This window comes from Rosa rugosa, chromosome 6 (genome assembly GCF_958449725.1).
Source record: "Rosa rugosa chromosome 6, drRosRugo1.1, whole genome shotgun sequence".
In the NCBI taxonomy this organism is placed as follows: domain Eukaryota; kingdom Viridiplantae; phylum Streptophyta; class Magnoliopsida; order Rosales; family Rosaceae; genus Rosa; species Rosa rugosa.
Genome location: NC_084825.1, coordinates 20,597,262 through 20,613,071, shown reverse-complemented (window position 1 = coordinate 20,613,071; position 15,810 = coordinate 20,597,262). Strand labels below are relative to the sequence as shown.

Below are 15,810 nucleotides of genomic sequence, written 5' to 3'. Positions count from 1 at the left end.
ATTGCTGTTAGAAAATGAAAATAAATATAAAAATTTAAAACAAAATAAATGAATAAAAAATCTAGCAAAAACAACTCCTCGATCAAACAAAGCCCAAGAGCCCCAAGGCCCAAGGCCCAAGGCCAATCTTTTGCGTCTTAACATATCTAATCTCCGCGGCCGGTGAGCTTTCCTTCAATCTCACAAGCCTTCGAAGAGTTGGATTGAATTAGTACATGGACAAAGTAGCCGAAATCAAAAAAGCAACTTAATGAACCGAAACAAAAAAAAAAAAAAAACATAAAAAGAGGGGTGCAACACGAGGACTTCCCAGGAGGTCACCCATCCTAGTACTGCTCTCGCCCAAGCAAGCTTAACTTCGGAGTTCTGATGGGATCCGGTGCATTATTGCTGGTATGATCGCACCCGTTAGTGTATGCGGAATCAATCTATATAAACTCCCTTCGCTCAGCTCCCTAAAGTGCTTCCATACATTACCCCAAGCTTATGAAAGTTTTTAGTTGGCGTCTCAACCGCACCACCTCTCCGCAGGGATACACTTTTATTGCTGTTAGAAAATGAAAATAAATATAAAAATTTAAAACAAAATAAATGAATAAAAAATCTAGCAAAAACAACTCCTCGATCAAACAAAGCCCAAGAGCCCCAAGGCCCAAGGCCAATCTTTTGCGTCTTAACATATCTAATCTCCGCGGCCGGTGAGCTTTCCTTCAATCTCACAAGCCTTCGAAGAGTTGGATTGAATTAGTACATGGACAAAGTAGCCGAAATCAAAAAAGCAACTTAATGAACCGAAACAAAAAAAAAAAAAAACATAAAAAGAGGGGTGCAACACGAGGACTTCCCAGGAGGTCACCCATCCTAGTACTGCTCTCGCCCAAGCAAGCTTAACTTCGGAGTTCTGATGGGATCCGGTGCATTATTGCTGGTATGATCGCACCCGTTAGTGTATGCGGAATCAATCTATATAAACTCCCTTCGCTCAGCTCCCTAAAGTGCTTCCATACATTACCCCAAGCTTATGAAAGTTTTTAGTTGGCGTCTCAACCGCACCACCTCTCCGCCGGGATACACTTTTATTGCTGTTAGAAAATGAAAATAAATATAAAAATTTAAAACAAAATAAATGAATAAAAAATCTAGCAAAAACAACTCCTCGATCAAACAAAGCCCAAGAGCCCCAAGGCCCAAGGCCCAAGGCCAATCTTTTGCGTCTTAACATATCTAATCTCCGCGGCCGGTGAGCTTTCCTTCAATCTCACAAGCCTTCGAAGAGTTGGATTGAATTAGTACATGGACAAAGTAGCCGAAATCAAAAAAGCAACTTAATGAACCGAAACAAAAAAAAAAAAAACATAAAAAGAGGGGTGCAACACGAGGACTTCCCAGGAGGTCACCCATCCTAGTACTGCTCTCGCCCAAGCAAGCTTAACTTCGGAGTTCTGATGGGATCCGGTGCATTATTGCTGGTATGATCGCACCCGTTAGTGTATGCGGAATCAATCTATATAAACTCCCTTCGCTCAGCTCCCTAAAGTGCTTCCATACATTACCCCAAGCTTATGAAAGTTTTTAGTTGGCGTCTCAACCGCACCACCTCTCCGCCGGGATACACTTTTATTGCTGTTAGAAAATGAAAATAAATATAAAAATTTAAAACAAAATAAATGAATAAAAAATCTAGCAAAAACAACTCCTCGATCAAACAAAGCCCAAGAGGCCCAAGGCCCAAGGCCAATCTTTTGCGTCTTAACATATCTAATCTCCGCGGCCGGTGAGCTTTCCTTCAATCTCACAAGCCTTCGAAGAGTTGGATTGAATTAGTACATGGACAAAGTAGCCGAAATCAAAAAAGCAACTTAATGAACCGAAACAAAAAAAAAAAAAACATAAAAAGAGGGGTGCAACACGAGGACTTCCCAGGAGGTCACCCATCCTAGTACTGCTCTCGCCCAAGCAAGCTTAACTTCGGAGTTCTGATGGGATCCGGTGCATTATTGCTGGTATGATCGCACCCGTTAGTGTATGCGGAATCAATCTATATAAACTCCCTTCGCTCAGCTCCCTAAAGTGCTTCCATACATTACCCCAAGCTTATGAAAGTTTTTAGTTGGCGTCTCAACCGCACCACCTCTCCGCCGGGATACACTTTTATTGCTGTTAGAAAATGAAAATAAATATAAAAATTTAAAACAAAATAAATGAATAAAAAATCTAGCAAAAACAACTCCTCGATCAAACAAAGCCCAAGAGCCCCAAGGCCCAAGGCCAATCTTTTGCGTCTTAACATATCTAATCTCCGCGGCCGGTGAGCTTTCCTTCAATCTCACAAGCCTTCGAAGAGTTGGATTGAATTAGTACATGGACAAAGTAGCCGAAATCAAAAAAGCAACTTAATGAACCGAAACAAAAAAAAAAAAAACATAAAAAGAGGGGTGCAACACGAGGACTTCCCAGGAGGTCACCCATCCTAGTACTGCTCTCGCCCAAGCAAGCTTAACTTCGGAGTTCTGATGGGATCCGGTGCATTATTGCTGGTATGATCGCACCCGTTAGTGTATGCGGAATCAATCTATATAAACTCCCTTCGCTCAGCTCCCTAAAGTGCTTCCATACATTACCCCAAGCTTATGAAAGTTTTTAGTTGGCGTCTCAACCGCACCACCTCTCCGCAGGGATACACTTTTATTGCTGTTAGAAAATGAAAATAAATATAAAAATTTAAAACAAAATAAATGAATAAAAAATCTAGCAAAAACAACTCCTCGATCAAACAAAGCCCAAGAGCCCCAAGGCCCAAGGCCAATCTTTTGCGTCTTAACATATCTAATCTCCGCGGCCGGTGAGCTTTCCTTCAATCTCACAAGCCTTCGAAGAGTTGGATTGAATTAGTACATGGACAAAGTAGCCGAAATCAAAAAAGCAACTTAATGAACCGAAACAAAAAAAAAAAAAAACATAAAAAGAGGGGTGCAACACGAGGACTTCCCAGGAGGTCACCCATCCTAGTACTGCTCTCGCCCAAGCAAGCTTAACTTCGGAGTTCTGATGGGATCCGGTGCATTATTGCTGGTATGATCGCACCCGTTAGTGTATGCGGAATCAATCTATATAAACTCCCTTCGCTCAGCTCCCTAAAGTGCTTCCATACATTACCCCAAGCTTATGAAAGTTTTTAGTTGGCGTCTCAACCGCACCACCTCTCCGCCGGGATACACTTTTATTGCTGTTAGAAAATGAAAATAAATATAAAAATTTAAAACAAAATAAATGAATAAAAAATCTAGCAAAAACAACTCCTCGATCAAACAAAGCCCAAGAGCCCCAAGGCCCAAGGCCCAAGGCCAATCTTTTGCGTCTTAACATATCTAATCTCCGCGGCCGGTGAGCTTTCCTTCAATCTCACAAGCCTTCGAAGAGTTGGATTGAATTAGTACATGGACAAAGTAGCCGAAATCAAAAAAGCAACTTAATGAACCGAAACAAAAAAAAAAAAAAACATAAAAAGAGGGGTGCAACACGAGGACTTCCCAGGAGGTCACCCATCCTAGTACTGCTCTCGCCCAAGCAAGCTTAACTTCGGAGTTCTGATGGGATCCGGTGCATTATTGCTGGTATGATCGCACCCGTTAGTGTATGCGGAATCAATCTATATAAACTCCCTTCGCTCAGCTCCCTAAAGTGCTTCCATACATTACCCCAAGCTTATGAAAGTTTTTAGTTGGCGTCTCAACCGCACCACCTCTCCGCCGGGATACACTTTTATTGCTGTTAGAAAATGAAAATAAATATAAAAATTTAAAACAAAATAAATGAATAAAAAATCTAGCAAAAACAACTCCTCGATCAAACAAAGCCCAAGAGCCCCAAGGCCCAAGGCCAATCTTTTGCGTCTTAACATATCTAATCTCCGCGGCCGGTGAGCTTTCCTTCAATCTCACAAGCCTTCGAAGAGTTGGATTGAATTAGTACATGGACAAAGTAGCCGAAATCAAAAAAGCAACTTAATGAACCGAAACAAAAAAAAAAAAAACATAAAAAGAGGGGTGCAACACGAGGACTTCCCAGGAGGTCACCCATCCTAGTACTGCTCTCGCCCAAGCAAGCTTAACTTCGGAGTTCTGATGGGATCCGGTGCATTATTGCTGGTATGATCGCACCCGTTAGTGTATGCGGAATCAATCTATATAAACTCCCTTCGCTCAGCTCCCTAAAGTGCTTCCATACATTACCCCAAGCTTATGAAAGTTTTTAGTTGGCGTCTCAACCGCACCACCTCTCCGCCGGGATACACTTTTATTGCTGTTAGAAAATGAAAATAAATATAAAAATTTAAAACAAAATAAATGAATAAAAAATCTAGCAAAAACAACTCCTCGATCAAACAAAGCCCAAGAGCCCCAAGGCCCAAGGCCAATCTTTTGCGTCTTAACATATCTAATCTCCGCGGCCGGTGAGCTTTCCTTCAATCTCACAAGCCTTCGAAGAGTTGGATTGAATTAGTACATGGACAAAGTAGCCGAAATCAAAAAAGCAACTTAATGAACCGAAACAAAAAAAAAAAAAACATAAAAAGAGGGGTGCAACACGAGGACTTCCCAGGAGGTCACCCATCCTAGTACTGCTCTCGCCCAAGCAAGCTTAACTTCGGAGTTCTGATGGGATCCGGTGCATTATTGCTGGTATGATCGCACCCGTTAGTGTATGCGGAATCAATCTATATAAACTTCCTTCGCTCAGCTCCCTAAAGTGCTTCCATACATTACCTCAAGCTTATGAAAGTTTTTAGTTGGCGTCTCAACCGCACCACCTCTCCGCCGGGATACACTTTTATTGCTGTTAGAAAATGAAAATAAATATAAAAATTTAAAACAAAATAAATGAATAAAAAATCTAGCAAAAACAACTCCTCGATCAAACAAAGCCCAAGAGCCCCAAGGCCCAAGGCCAATCTTTTGCGTCTTAACATATCTAATCTCCGCGGCCGGTGAGCTTTCCTTCAATCTCACAAGCCTTCGAAGAGTTGGATTGAATTAGTACATGGACAAAGTAGCCGAAATCAAAAAAGCAACTTAATGAACCGAAACAAAAAAAAAAAAAAAAACATAAAAAGAGGGGTGCAACACGAGGACTTCCCAGGAGGTCACCCATCCTAGTACTGCTCTCGCCCAAGCAAGCTTAACTTCGGAGTTCTGATGGGATCCGGTGCATTATTGCTGGTATGATCGCACCCGTTAGTGTATGCGGAATCAATCTATATAAACTCCCTTCGCTCAGCTCCCTAAAGTGCTTCCATACATTACCCCAAGCTTATGAAAGTTTTTAGTTGGCGTCTCAACCGCACCACCTCTCCGCCGGGATACACTTTTATTGCTGTTAGAAAATGAAAATAAATATAAAAATTTAAAACAAAATAAATGAATAAAAAATCTAGCAAAAACAACTCCTCGATCAAACAAAGCCCAAGAGCCCCAAGGCCCAAGGCCAATCTTTTGCGTCTTAACATATCTAATCTCCGCGGCCGGTGAGCTTTCCTTCAATCTCACAAGCCTTCGAAGAGTTGGATTGAATTAGTACATGGACAAAGTAGCCGAAATCAAAAAAGCAACTTAATGAACCGAAACAAAAAAAAAAAAAACATAAAAAGAGGGGTGCAACACGAGGACTTCCCAGGAGGTCACCCATCCTAGTACTGCTCTCGCCCAAGCAAGCTTAACTTCGGAGTTCTGATGGGATCCGGTGCATTATTGCTGGTATGATCGCACCCGTTAGTGTATGCGGAATCAATCTATATAAACTTCCTTCGCTCAGCTCCCTAAAGTGCTTCCATACATTACCTCAAGCTTATGAAAGTTTTTAGTTGGCGTCTCAACCGCACCACCTCTCCGCCGGGATACACTTTTATTGCTGTTAGAAAATGAAAATAAATATAAAAATTTAAAACAAAATAAATGAATAAAAAATCTAGCAAAAACAACTCCTCGATCAAACAAAGCCCAAGAGCCCCAAGGCCCAAGGCCAATCTTTTGCGTCTTAACATATCTAATCTCCGCGGCCGGTGAGCTTTCCTTCAATCTCACAAGCCTTCGAAGAGTTGGATTGAATTAGTACATGGACAAAGTAGCCGAAATCAAAAAAGCAACTTAATGAACCGAAACAAAAAAAAAAAAAACATAAAAAGAGGGGTGCAACACGAGGACTTCCCAGGAGGTCACCCATCCTAGTACTGCTCTCGCCCAAGCAAGCTTCACTTCGGAGTTCTGATGGGATCCGGTGCATTATTGCTGGTATGATCGCACCCGTTAGTGTATGCGGAATCAATCTATATAAACTCCCTTCGCTCAGCTCCCTAAAGTGCTTCCATACATTACCCCAAGCTTATGAAAGTTTTTAGTTGGCGTCTCAACCGCACCACCTCTCCGCCGGGATACACTTTTATTGCTGTTAGAAAATGAAAATAAATATAAAAATTTAAAACAAAATAAATGAATAAAAAATCTAGCAAAAACAACTCCTCGATCAAACAAAGCCCAAGAGCCCCAAGGCCCAAGGCCAATCTTTTGCGTCTTAACATATCTAATCTCCGCGGCCGGTGAGCTTTCCTTCAATCTCACAAGCCTTCGAAGAGTTGGATTGAATTAGTACATGGACAAAGTAGCCGAAATCAAAAAAGCAACTTAATGAACCGAAACAAAAAAAAAAAAAACATAAAAAGAGGGGTGCAACACGAGGACTTCCCAGGAGGTCACCCATCCTAGTACTGCTCTCGCCCAAGCAAGCTTAACTTCGGAGTTCTGATGGGATCCGGTGCATTATTGCTGGTATGATCGCACCCGTTAGTGTATGCGGAATCAATCTATATAAACTCCCTTCGCTCAGCTCCCTAAAGTGCTTCCATACATTACCCCAAGCTTATGAAAGTTTTTAGTTGGCGTCTCAACCGCACCACCTCTCCGCCGGGATACACTTTTATTGCTGTTAGAAAATGAAAATAAATATAAAAATTTAAAACAAAATAAATGAATAAAAAATCTAGCAAAAACAACTCCTCGATCAAACAAAGCCCAAGAGCCCCAAGGCCCAAGGCCAATCTTTTGCGTCTTAACATATCTAATCTCCGCGGCCGGTGAGCTTTCCTTCAATCTCACAAGCCTTCGAAGAGTTGGATTGAATTAGTACATGGACAAAGTAGCCGAAATCAAAAAAGCAACTTAATGAACCGAAACAAAAAAAAAAAAAACATAAAAAGAGGGGTGCAACACGAGGACTTCCCAGGAGGTCACCCATCCTAGTACTGCTCTCGCCCAAGCAAGCTTAACTTCGGAGTTCTGATGGGATCCGGTGCATTATTGCTGGTATGATCGCACCCGTTAGTGTATGCGGAATCAATCTATATAAACTTCCTTCGCTCAGCTCCCTAAAGTGCTTCCATACATTACCTCAAGCTTATGAAAGTTTTTAGTTGGCGTCTCAACCGCACCACCTCTCCGCCGGGATACACTTTTATTGCTGTTAGAAAATGAAAATAAATATAAAAATTTAAAACAAAATAAATGAATAAAAAATCTAGCAAAAACAACTCCTCGATCAAACAAAGCCCAAGAGCCCCAAGGCCCAAGGCCAATCTTTTGCGTCTTAACATATCTAATCTCCGCGGCCGGTGAGCTTTCCTTCAATCTCACAAGCCTTCGAAGAGTTGGATTGAATTAGTACATGGACAAAGTAGCCGAAATCAAAAAAGCAACTTAATGAACCGAAACAAAAAAAAAAAAAAAAACATAAAAAGAGGGGTGCAACACGAGGACTTCCCAGGAGGTCACCCATCCTAGTACTGCTCTCGCCCAAGCAAGCTTAACTTCGGAGTTCTGATGGGATCCGGTGCATTATTGCTGGTATGATCGCACCCGTTAGTGTATGCGGAATCAATCTATATAAACTCCCTTCGCTCAGCTCCCTAAAGTGCTTCCATACATTACCCCAAGCTTATGAAAGTTTTTAGTTGGCGTCTCAACCGCACCACCTCTCCGCCGGGATACACTTTTATTGCTGTTAGAAAATGAAAATAAATATAAAAATTTAAAACAAAATAAATGAATAAAAAATCTAGCAAAAACAACTCCTCGATCAAACAAAGCCCAAGAGCCCCAAGGCCCAAGGCCAATCTTTTGCGTCTTAACATATCTAATCTCCGCGGCCGGTGAGCTTTCCTTCAATCTCACAAGCCTTCGAAGAGTTGGATTGAATTAGTACATGGACAAAGTAGCCGAAATCAAAAAAGCAACTTAATGAACCGAAACAAAAAAAAAAAAAACATAAAAAGAGGGGTGCAACACGAGGACTTCCCAGGAGGTCACCCATCCTAGTACTGCTCTCGCCCAAGCAAGCTTAACTTCGGAGTTCTGATGGGATCCGGTGCATTATTGCTGGTATGATCGCACCCGTTAGTGTATGCGGAATCAATCTATATAAACTTCCTTCGCTCAGCTCCCTAAAGTGCTTCCATACATTACCTCAAGCTTATGAAAGTTTTTAGTTGGCGTCTCAACCGCACCACCTCTCCGCCGGGATACACTTTTATTGCTGTTAGAAAATGAAAATAAATATAAAAATTTAAAACAAAATAAATGAATAAAAAATCTAGCAAAAACAACTCCTCGATCAAACAAAGCCCAAGAGCCCCAAGGCCCAAGGCCAATCTTTTGCGTCTTAACATATCTAATCTCCGCGGCCGGTGAGCTTTCCTTCAATCTCACAAGCCTTCGAAGAGTTGGATTGAATTAGTACATGGACAAAGTAGCCGAAATCAAAAAAGCAACTTAATGAACCGAAACAAAAAAAAAAAAAACATAAAAAGAGGGGTGCAACACGAGGACTTCCCAGGAGGTCACCCATCCTAGTACTGCTCTCGCCCAAGCAAGCTTCACTTCGGAGTTCTGATGGGATCCGGTGCATTATTGCTGGTATGATCGCACCCGTTAGTGTATGCGGAATCAATCTATATAAACTCCCTTCGCTCAGCTCCCTAAAGTGCTTCCATACATTACCCCAAGCTTATGAAAGTTTTTAGTTGGCGTCTCAACCGCACCACCTCTCCGCCGGGATACACTTTTATTGCTGTTAGAAAATGAAAATAAATATAAAAATTTAAAACAAAATAAATGAATAAAAAATCTAGCAAAAACAACTCCTCGATCAAACAAAGCCCAAGAGCCCCAAGGCCCAAGGCCAATCTTTTGCGTCTTAACATATCTAATCTCCGCGGCCGGTGAGCTTTCCTTCAATCTCACAAGCCTTCGAAGAGTTGGATTGAATTAGTACATGGACAAAGTAGCCGAAATCAAAAAAGCAACTTAATGAACCGAAACAAAAAAAAAAAAAAACATAAAAAGAGGGGTGCAACACGAGGACTTCCCAGGAGGTCACCCATCCTAGTACTGCTCTCGCCCAAGCAAGCTTAACTTCGGAGTTCTGATGGGATCCGGTGCATTATTGCTGGTATGATCGCACCCGTTAGTGTAAGCGGAATCAATCTATATAAACTCCCTTCGCTCAGCTCCCTAAAGTGCTTCCATACATTACCCCAAGCTTATGAAAGTTTTTAGTTGGCGTCTCAACCGCACCACCTCTCCGCCGGGATACACTTTTATTGCTGTTAGAAAATGAAAATAAATATAAAAATTTAAAACAAAATAAATGAATAAAAAATCTAGCAAAAACAACTCCTCGATCAAACAAAGCCCAAGAGCCCCAAGGCCCAAGGCCAATCTTTTGCGTCTTAACATATCTAATCTCCGCGGCCGGTGAGCTTTCCTTCAATCTCACAAGCCTTCGAAGAGTTGGATTGAATTAGTACATGGACAAAGTAGCCGAAATCAAAAAAGCAACTTAATGAACCGAAACAAAAAAAAAAAAAACATAAAAAGAGGGGTGCAACACGAGGACTTCCCAGGAGGTCACCCATCCTAGTACTGCTCTCGCCCAAGCAAGCTTAACTTCGGAGTTCTGATGGGATCCGGTGCATTATTGCTGGTATGATCGCACCCGTTAGTGTATGCGGAATCAATCTCTATAAACTCCCTTCGCTCAGCTCCCTAAAGTGCTTCCATACATTACCCCAAGCTTATGAAAGTTTTTAGTTGGCGTCTCAACCGCACCACCTCTCCGCAGGGATACACTTTTATTGCTGTTAGAAAATGAAAATAAATATAAAAATTTAAAACAAAATAAATGAATAAAAAATCTAGCAAAAACAACTCCTCGATCAAACAAAGCCCAAGAGCCCCAAGGCCCAAGGCCAATCTTTTGCGTCTTAACATATCTAATCTCCGCGGCCGGTGAGCTTTCCTTCAATCTCACAAGCCTTCGAAGAGTTGGATTGAATTAGTACATGGACAAAGTAGCCGAAATCAAAAAAGCAACTTAATGAACCGAAACAAAAAAAAAAAAAAACATAAAAAGAGGGGTGCAACACGAGGACTTCCCAGGAGGTCACCCATCCTAGTACTGCTCTCGCCCAAGCAAGCTTAACTTCGGAGTTCTGATGGGATCCGGTGCATTATTGCTGGTATGATCGCACCCGTTAGTGTATGCGGAATCAATCTATATAAACTCCCTTCGCTCAGCTCCCTAAAGTGCTTCCATACATTACCCCAAGCTTATGAAAGTTTTTAGTTGGCGTCTCAACCGCACCACCTCTCCGCCGGGATACACTTTTATTGCTGTTAGAAAATGAAAATAAATATAAAAATTTAAAACAAAATAAATGAATAAAAAATCTAGCAAAAACAACTCCTCGATCAAACAAAGCCCAAGAGCCCCAAGGCCCAAGGCCCAAGGCCAATCTTTTGCGTCTTAACATATCTAATCTCCGCGGCCGGTGAGCTTTCCTTCAATCTCACAAGCCTTCGAAGAGTTGGATTGAATTAGTACATGGACAAAGTAGCCGAAATCAAAAAAGCAACTTAATGAACCGAAACAAAAAAAAAAAAAACATAAAAAGAGGGGTGCAACACGAGGACTTCCCAGGAGGTCACCCATCCTAGTACTGCTCTCGCCCAAGCAAGCATAACTTCGGAGTTCTGATGGGATCCGGTGCATTATTGCTGGTATGATCGCACCCGTTAGTGTATGCGGAATCAATCTATATAAACTCCCTTCGCTCAGCTCCCTAAAGTGCTTCCATACATTACCCCAAGCTTATGAAAGTTTTTAGTTGGCGTCTCAACCGCACCACCTCTCCGCCGGGATACACTTTTATTGCTGTTAGAAAATGAAAATAAATATAAAAATTTAAAACAAAATAAATGAATAAAAAATCTAGCAAAAACAACTCCTCGATCAAACAAAGCCCAAGAGCCCCAAGGCCCAAGGCCAATCTTTTGCGTCTTAACATATCTAATCTCCGCGGCCGGTGAGCTTTCCTTCAATCTCACAAGCCTTCGAAGAGTTGGATTGAATTAGTACATGGACAAAGTAGCCGAAATCAAAAAAGCAACTTAATGAACCGAAACAAAAAAAAAAAAAACATAAAAAGAGGGGTGCAACACGAGGACTTCCCAGGAGGTCACCCATCCTAGTACTGCTCTCGCCCAAGCAAGCTTAACTTCGGAGTTCTGATGGGATCCGGTGCATTATTGCTGGTATGATCGCACCCGTTAGTGTATGCGGAATCAATCTATATAAACTCCCTTCGCTCAGCTCCCTAAAGTGCTTCCATACATTACCCCAAGCTTATGAAAGTTTTTAGTTGGCGTCTCAACCGCAACACCTCTCCGCCGGGATACACTTTTATTGCTGTTAGAAAATGAAAATAAATATAAAAATTTAAAACAAAATAAATGAATAAAAAATCTAGCAAAAACAACTCATCGATCAAACAAAGCCCAAGAGCCCCAAGGCCCAAGGCCAATCTTTTGCGTCTTAACATATCTAATCTCCGCGGCCGGTGAGCTTTCCTTCAATCTCACAAGCCTTCGAAGAGTTGGATTGAATTAGTACATGGACAAAGTAGCCGAAATCAAAAAAGCAACTTAATGAACCGAAACAAAAAAAAAAAAACATAAAAAGAGGGGTGCAACACGAGGACTTCCCAGGAGGTCACCCATCCTAGTACTGCTCTCGCCCAAGCAAGCTTAACTTCGGAGTTCTGATGGGATCCGGTGCATTATTGCTGGTATGATCGCACCCGTTAGTGTATGCGGAATCAATCTATATAAACTCCCTTCGCTCAGCTCCCTAAAGTGCTTCCATACATTACCCCAAGCTTATGAAAGTTTTTAGTTGGCGTCTCAACCGCACCACCTCTCCGCCGGGATACACTTTTATTGCTGTTAGAAAATGAAAATAAATATAAAAATTTAAAACAAAATAAATGAATAAAAAATCTAGCAAAAACAACTCCTCGATCAAACAAAGCCCAAGAGCCCCAAGGCCCAAGGCCAATCTTTTGCGTCTTAACATATCTAATCTCCGCGGCCGGTGAGCTTTCCTTCAATCTCACAAGCCTTCGAAGAGTTGGATTGAATTAGTACATGGACAAAGTAGCCGAAATCAAAAAAGCAACTTAATGAACCGAAACAAAAAAAAAAAAAACATAAAAAGAGGGGTGCAACACGAGGACTTCCCAGGAGGTCACCCATCCTAGTACTGCTCTCGCCCAAGCAAGCTCAACTTCGGAGTTCTGATGGGATCCGGTGCATTATTGCTGGTATGATCGCACCCGTTAGTGTATGCGGAATCAATCTATATAAACTCCCTTCGCTCAGCTCCCTAAAGTGCTTCCATACATTACCCCAAGCTTATGAAAGTTTTTAGTTGGCGTCTCAACCGCACCACCTCTCCGCCGGGATACACTTTTATTGCTGTTAGAAAATGAAAATAAATATAAAAATTTAAAACAAAATAAATGAATAAAAAATCTAGCAAAAACAACTCATCGATCAAACAAAGCCCAAGAGCCCCAAGGCCCAAGGCCAATCTTTTGCGTCTTAACATATCTAATCTCCGCGGCCGGTGAGCTTTCCTTCAATCTCACAAGCCTTCGAAGAGTTGGATTGAATTAGTACATGGACAAAGTAGCCGAAATCAAAAAAGCAACTTAATGAACCGAAACAAAAAAAAAAAAAACATAAAAAGAGGGGTGCAACACGAGGACTTCCCAGGAGGTCACCCATCCTAGTACTGCTCTCGCCCAAGCAAGCTTAACTTCGGAGTTCTGATGGGATCCGGTGCATTATTGCTGGTATGATCGCACCCGTTAGTGTATGCGGAATCAATCTATATAAACTCCCTTCGCTCAGCTCCCTAAAGTGCTTCCATACATTACCCCAAGCTTATGAAAGTTTTTAGTTGGCGTCTCAACCGCACCACCTCTCCGCCGGGATACACTTTTATTGCTGTTAGAAAATGAAAATAAATATAAAAATTTAAAACAAAATAAATGAATAAAAAATCTAGCAAAAACAACTCCTCGATCAAACAAAGCCCAAGAGCCCCAAGGCCCAAGGCCAATCTTTTGCGTCTTAACATATCTAATCTCCGCGGCCGGTGAGCTTTCCTTCAATCTCACAAGCCTTCGAAGAGTTGGATTGAATTAGTTCATGGACAAAGTAGCCGAAATCAAAAAAGCAACTTAATGAACCGAAACAAAAAAAAAAAAAACATAAAAAGAGGGGTGCAACACGAGGACTTCCCAGGAGGTCACCCATCCTAGTACTGCTCTCGCCCAAGCAAGCTTAACTTCGGAGTTCTGATGGGATCCGGTGCATTATTGCTGGTATGATCGCACCCGTTAGTGTATGCGGAATCAATCTATATAAACTCCCTTCGCTCAGCTCCCTAAAGTGCTTCCATACATTACCCCAAGCTTATGAAAGTTTTTAGTTGGCGTCTCAACCGCACCACCTCTCCGCCGGGATACACTTTTATTGCTGTTAGAAAATGAAAATAAATATAAAAATTTAAAACAAAATAAATGAATAAAAAATCTAGCAAAAACAACTCCTCGATCAAACAAAGCCCAAGAGCCCCAAGGCCCAAGGCCAATCTTTTGCGTCTTAACATATCTAATCTCCGCGGCCGGTGAGCTTTCCTTCAATCTCACAAGCCTTCGAAGAGTTGGATTGAATTAGTACATGGACAAAGTAGCCGAAATCAAAAAAGCAACTTAATGAACCGAAACAAAAAAAAAAAAAAAACATAAAAAGAGGGGTGCAACACGAGGACTTCCCAGGAGGTCACCCATCCTAGTACTGCTCTCGCCCAAGCAAGCTCAACTTCGGAGTTCTGATGGGATCCGGTGCATTATTGCTGGTATGATCGCACCCGTTAGTGTATGCGGAATCAATCTATATAAACTCCCTTCGCTCAGCTCCCTAAAGTGCTTCCATACATTACCCCAAGCTTATGAAAGTTTTTAGTTGGCGTCTCAACCGCACCACCTCTCCGCCGGGATACACTTTTATTGCTGTTAGAAAATGAAAATAAATATAAAAATTTAAAACAAAATAAATGAATAAAAAATCTAGCAAAAACAACTCCTCGATCAAACAAAGCCCAAGAGCCCCAAGGCCCAAGGCCAATCTTTTGCGTCTTAACATATCTAATCTCCGCGGCCGGTGAGCTTTCCTTCAATCTCACAAGCCTTCGAAGAGTTGGATTGAATTAGTACATGGACAAAGTAGCCGAAATCAAAAAAGCAACTTAATGAACCGAAACAAAAAAAAAAAAAACATAAAAAGAGGGGTGCAACACGAGGACTTCCCAGGAGGTCACCCATCCTAGTACTGCTCTCGCCCAAGCAAGCTTAACTTCGGTGTTCTGATGGGATCCGGTGCATTATTGCTGGTATGATCGCACCCGTTAGTGTATGCGGAATCAATCTATATAAACTCCCTTCGCTCAGCTCCCTAAAGTGCTTCCATACATTACCCCAAGCTTATGAAAGTTTTTAGTTGGCGTCTCAACCGCACCACCTCTCCGCCGGGATACACTTTTATTGCTGTTAGAAAATGAAAATAAATATAAAAATTTAAAACAAAATAAATGAATAAAAAATCTAGCAAAAACAACTCCTCGATCAAACAAAGCCCAAGAGCCCCAAGGCCCAAGGCCAATCTTTTGCGTCTTAACATATCTAATCTCCGCGGCCGGTGAGCTTTCCTTCAATCTCACAAGCCTTCGAAGAGTTGGATTGAATTAGTACATGGACAAAGTAGCCGAAATCAAAAAAGCAACTTAATGAACCGAAACAAAAAAAAAAAAAAAACATAAAAAGAGGGGTGCAACACGAGGACTTCCCAGGAGGTCACCCATCCTAGTACTGCTCTCGCCCAAGCAAGCTTAACTTCGGAGTTCTGATGGGATCCGGTGCATTATTGCTGGTATGATCGCACCCGTTAGTGTATGCGGAATCAATCTATATAAACTCCATTCGCTCAGCTCCCTAAAGTGCTTCCATACATTACCCCAAGCTTATGAAAGTTTTTAGTTGGCGTCTCAACCGCACCACCTCTCCGCCGGGATACACTTTTATTGCGGTTAGAAAATGAAAATAAATATAAAAATTTAAAACAAAATAAATGAATAAAAAATCTAGCAAAAACAACTCCTCGATCAAACAAAGCCCAAGAGCCCCAAGGCCCAAGGCCAATCTTTTGCGTCTTAACATATCTAATCTCCGCGGCCGGTGAGCTTTCCTTCAATCTCACAAGCCTTCGAAGAGTTGGATTGAATTAGTACATGGACAAAGTAGCCGAAATCAAAAAAGCAACTTAATGAACCGAAACAAAAAAAAAAAAAAAACATAAAAAG

General features: G+C 41.6%; 29 non-coding genes across 29 annotated transcripts; all 29 read right to left on the bottom strand.

The window, feature by feature from the left end:
- Positions 1-288: 288 nt before the first annotated feature.
- LOC133719365 (5S ribosomal RNA) lies at positions 289-407 on the bottom strand. The gene has a single exon (XR_009851087.1). It is a non-coding gene; the product is annotated as a 5S ribosomal RNA (ribosomal RNA).
- Positions 408-823: 416 nt separating this feature from the next.
- LOC133719364 (5S ribosomal RNA) lies at positions 824-942 on the bottom strand. Its single transcript, XR_009851086.1, has one exon. It is a non-coding gene; the product is annotated as a 5S ribosomal RNA (ribosomal RNA).
- A 422-nt stretch (positions 943-1,364) lies between these two features.
- Positions 1,365-1,483, bottom strand: LOC133719363 (5S ribosomal RNA). The gene has a single exon (XR_009851085.1). It is a non-coding gene; the product is annotated as a 5S ribosomal RNA (ribosomal RNA).
- Positions 1,484-1,898: 415 nt separating this feature from the next.
- On the bottom strand, positions 1,899-2,017 carry LOC133719362 (5S ribosomal RNA). The gene has a single exon (XR_009851084.1). It is a non-coding gene; the product is annotated as a 5S ribosomal RNA (ribosomal RNA).
- Positions 2,018-2,432: 415 nt separating this feature from the next.
- Positions 2,433-2,551, bottom strand: LOC133719360 (5S ribosomal RNA). Its single transcript, XR_009851082.1, has one exon. It is a non-coding gene; the product is annotated as a 5S ribosomal RNA (ribosomal RNA).
- A 416-nt stretch (positions 2,552-2,967) lies between these two features.
- On the bottom strand, positions 2,968-3,086 carry LOC133719359 (5S ribosomal RNA). The gene has a single exon (XR_009851081.1). It is a non-coding gene; the product is annotated as a 5S ribosomal RNA (ribosomal RNA).
- A 423-nt stretch (positions 3,087-3,509) lies between these two features.
- LOC133719358 (5S ribosomal RNA) lies at positions 3,510-3,628 on the bottom strand. The gene has a single exon (XR_009851080.1). It is a non-coding gene; the product is annotated as a 5S ribosomal RNA (ribosomal RNA).
- A 415-nt stretch (positions 3,629-4,043) lies between these two features.
- LOC133719357 (5S ribosomal RNA) lies at positions 4,044-4,162 on the bottom strand. The gene has a single exon (XR_009851079.1). It is a non-coding gene; the product is annotated as a 5S ribosomal RNA (ribosomal RNA).
- A 415-nt stretch (positions 4,163-4,577) lies between these two features.
- Positions 4,578-4,696, bottom strand: LOC133719356 (5S ribosomal RNA). Its single transcript, XR_009851078.1, has one exon. It is a non-coding gene; the product is annotated as a 5S ribosomal RNA (ribosomal RNA).
- A 418-nt stretch (positions 4,697-5,114) lies between these two features.
- On the bottom strand, positions 5,115-5,233 carry LOC133719355 (5S ribosomal RNA). Its single transcript, XR_009851077.1, has one exon. It is a non-coding gene; the product is annotated as a 5S ribosomal RNA (ribosomal RNA).
- Positions 5,234-5,648: 415 nt separating this feature from the next.
- LOC133719354 (5S ribosomal RNA) lies at positions 5,649-5,767 on the bottom strand. Its single transcript, XR_009851076.1, has one exon. It is a non-coding gene; the product is annotated as a 5S ribosomal RNA (ribosomal RNA).
- A 415-nt stretch (positions 5,768-6,182) lies between these two features.
- Positions 6,183-6,301, bottom strand: LOC133719633 (5S ribosomal RNA). Its single transcript, XR_009851364.1, has one exon. It is a non-coding gene; the product is annotated as a 5S ribosomal RNA (ribosomal RNA).
- A 415-nt stretch (positions 6,302-6,716) lies between these two features.
- Positions 6,717-6,835, bottom strand: LOC133719353 (5S ribosomal RNA). The gene has a single exon (XR_009851075.1). It is a non-coding gene; the product is annotated as a 5S ribosomal RNA (ribosomal RNA).
- A 415-nt stretch (positions 6,836-7,250) lies between these two features.
- LOC133719352 (5S ribosomal RNA) lies at positions 7,251-7,369 on the bottom strand. Its single transcript, XR_009851074.1, has one exon. It is a non-coding gene; the product is annotated as a 5S ribosomal RNA (ribosomal RNA).
- Positions 7,370-7,787: 418 nt separating this feature from the next.
- LOC133719351 (5S ribosomal RNA) lies at positions 7,788-7,906 on the bottom strand. Its single transcript, XR_009851073.1, has one exon. It is a non-coding gene; the product is annotated as a 5S ribosomal RNA (ribosomal RNA).
- A 415-nt stretch (positions 7,907-8,321) lies between these two features.
- On the bottom strand, positions 8,322-8,440 carry LOC133719349 (5S ribosomal RNA). The gene has a single exon (XR_009851071.1). It is a non-coding gene; the product is annotated as a 5S ribosomal RNA (ribosomal RNA).
- A 415-nt stretch (positions 8,441-8,855) lies between these two features.
- Positions 8,856-8,974, bottom strand: LOC133719632 (5S ribosomal RNA). Its single transcript, XR_009851363.1, has one exon. It is a non-coding gene; the product is annotated as a 5S ribosomal RNA (ribosomal RNA).
- Positions 8,975-9,390: 416 nt separating this feature from the next.
- LOC133719348 (5S ribosomal RNA) lies at positions 9,391-9,509 on the bottom strand. Its single transcript, XR_009851070.1, has one exon. It is a non-coding gene; the product is annotated as a 5S ribosomal RNA (ribosomal RNA).
- Positions 9,510-9,924: 415 nt separating this feature from the next.
- LOC133719347 (5S ribosomal RNA) lies at positions 9,925-10,043 on the bottom strand. The gene has a single exon (XR_009851069.1). It is a non-coding gene; the product is annotated as a 5S ribosomal RNA (ribosomal RNA).
- Positions 10,044-10,459: 416 nt separating this feature from the next.
- Positions 10,460-10,578, bottom strand: LOC133719346 (5S ribosomal RNA). The gene has a single exon (XR_009851068.1). It is a non-coding gene; the product is annotated as a 5S ribosomal RNA (ribosomal RNA).
- Positions 10,579-11,000: 422 nt separating this feature from the next.
- LOC133719007 (5S ribosomal RNA) lies at positions 11,001-11,119 on the bottom strand. The gene has a single exon (XR_009850742.1). It is a non-coding gene; the product is annotated as a 5S ribosomal RNA (ribosomal RNA).
- A 415-nt stretch (positions 11,120-11,534) lies between these two features.
- On the bottom strand, positions 11,535-11,653 carry LOC133719345 (5S ribosomal RNA). Its single transcript, XR_009851067.1, has one exon. It is a non-coding gene; the product is annotated as a 5S ribosomal RNA (ribosomal RNA).
- A 414-nt stretch (positions 11,654-12,067) lies between these two features.
- LOC133719343 (5S ribosomal RNA) lies at positions 12,068-12,186 on the bottom strand. Its single transcript, XR_009851065.1, has one exon. It is a non-coding gene; the product is annotated as a 5S ribosomal RNA (ribosomal RNA).
- Positions 12,187-12,601: 415 nt separating this feature from the next.
- Positions 12,602-12,720, bottom strand: LOC133719006 (5S ribosomal RNA). Its single transcript, XR_009850741.1, has one exon. It is a non-coding gene; the product is annotated as a 5S ribosomal RNA (ribosomal RNA).
- A 415-nt stretch (positions 12,721-13,135) lies between these two features.
- LOC133719342 (5S ribosomal RNA) lies at positions 13,136-13,254 on the bottom strand. Its single transcript, XR_009851064.1, has one exon. It is a non-coding gene; the product is annotated as a 5S ribosomal RNA (ribosomal RNA).
- Positions 13,255-13,669: 415 nt separating this feature from the next.
- On the bottom strand, positions 13,670-13,788 carry LOC133719341 (5S ribosomal RNA). Its single transcript, XR_009851063.1, has one exon. It is a non-coding gene; the product is annotated as a 5S ribosomal RNA (ribosomal RNA).
- Positions 13,789-14,205: 417 nt separating this feature from the next.
- Positions 14,206-14,324, bottom strand: LOC133719005 (5S ribosomal RNA). The gene has a single exon (XR_009850740.1). It is a non-coding gene; the product is annotated as a 5S ribosomal RNA (ribosomal RNA).
- Positions 14,325-14,739: 415 nt separating this feature from the next.
- LOC133719023 (5S ribosomal RNA) lies at positions 14,740-14,858 on the bottom strand. Its single transcript, XR_009850757.1, has one exon. It is a non-coding gene; the product is annotated as a 5S ribosomal RNA (ribosomal RNA).
- A 417-nt stretch (positions 14,859-15,275) lies between these two features.
- Positions 15,276-15,394, bottom strand: LOC133719339 (5S ribosomal RNA). Its single transcript, XR_009851062.1, has one exon. It is a non-coding gene; the product is annotated as a 5S ribosomal RNA (ribosomal RNA).
- Between the last annotated feature and the right edge of the window lie 416 nt (positions 15,395-15,810).